Source organism: Physeter macrocephalus, chromosome 21 (genome assembly GCF_002837175.3).
Source record: "Physeter macrocephalus isolate SW-GA chromosome 21, ASM283717v5, whole genome shotgun sequence".
NCBI lineage: Eukaryota > Metazoa > Chordata > Mammalia > Artiodactyla > Physeteridae > Physeter > Physeter macrocephalus.
Window position 1 is genome coordinate 66,538,704 of NC_041234.1, and position 1,722 is coordinate 66,540,425.

Genomic DNA, 1,722 nt, shown 5'->3' on the forward strand with positions numbered 1-1,722 from the left:
TCTCTGCTTTATTCCCCTCCTACCACTAATCTGTCCATGACTTTTTTTTTCTTAGATTCCATATATATGTGTTAGCATATGGTATTTGCTTTTCTCTTTCTGACTTACTTCACTCTGCATGACAGACTCTAGGTCTATCTACCTCATTAGAAATAAATCAGTTTCATTTCTTTTTACGGCTTAGTAATATTTCACTGTATATATGTGCCACATCTTATTAATCCATTCGTCCAATGATGGACACTTAGGTTGCTTCCATCTCCTGGTTATTGTAAATAGAGCTGCAATGAACATTGTGGTACATGACTATTTTTGAATTATGGTTTTCTCAGGGTATATGCCCAGTAGTGGGATTGCTGGGTCGTAGGGTGGATCTATTTGTAGTTTTCTAAGCAACTTCCATACTGTTCTCCATAGTGGCTGTATCAATTTACATTCCCACCAGCAGTGCAAGAGTGTTCCCTTTTCTCCACACCCTCTCCAGCATTTATTGTTTCTAGAGTTTTTGATGATGGCCATTCTGACTGGTGTGAGATGATATCTCATTGTAGTTTTGATTTGCATTTCTCTAATGATTAATGATGTCACGCATTCTTTCATGTGTTTGTTGGCAATCTGTATATCTTCTTTGGAGAAATGTATATTTAGGTCTTCTGCCCATTTTTGGATTGGGTTGATTGTTTTTTTGTTATTGAGCTGCATGAGTTGCTTATAAATTTTGGAGATTAATCCTTTGTCAGTTGCTTCATTTGTAACTATTTTCTCCCAAACTGAGGGTTTTCTTTTGGTATTGTTTATGGCATCCTTTGTTGTGCAAAAGCTTTGAAGTTTCATTAGGTCGCATTTTTTTATTTTTGTTTTTATTTCCATTTCTCTAAGAGGTGGGTCAAAAAGGATCTTGCTGTGATTTATGTCATAGAGTGTTCTGTCTATGTTTTCCTCTAAGAGTTTGATAGTGTCTGGCCTTACATTTAGGTCTTTAACCCATTTTCAGTTTATTTTTGTGTATGGTGTTAGAGAATGTTCTAATTTCATACTTTTACATGTACCTGTCCAGTTTTCCCAGCACCACTTATTGAAGAGGCTGTCTTTTCTCCACTGTATATTCTTGCCTCCTTTATCAAAGATAAGGTGACCATATGTGTGTGGGTTTATCTCTGGGCTTTCTATCCTGTTCCATTGACCTATATGTCTGTTTTTGTGCCAGTACCATACTGTCTTGATTACTGTAGCCTTGTAGTATAATCTGAAGTCAGGGAGCCTGATTCCTCCAGCTCCATTTTTCGTTCTCAAGATTGCTTTGGCTATTCGGGGTCTTTTGTGTTTCCATACAAATTGTGAAATTTTTTCTTCTAGTTCTGTAAAAAATGCCAGTGGTAGTTTGATAGGGATTGCATTGAATCTGTAGATTGCTTTGGGTAGTAGAGTCATTTTCACAATGTTGATTCTTCCAATCCAAGAACATGGTATATCTCGACCATATGTGTTGTGGGTTTATCTCTGGGCTTTCTATCCTGTTCCATTTATCTATATTTCAATTTTGTGCCAGTACCATACTGTCTTGATTACTGTAGCTTTGTAGTATACCCTGAAGTCAGGAAGCCTGATTCCTCCACCTCCATTTTTCATTCTCAAGATTGCTTTCCCTCTATGGGGTCTTTTGTGTTTCCATACAAATTGTGAAATTTTTTGTTCTAGTTCTGTAAAAAAATGCCAGTGGTA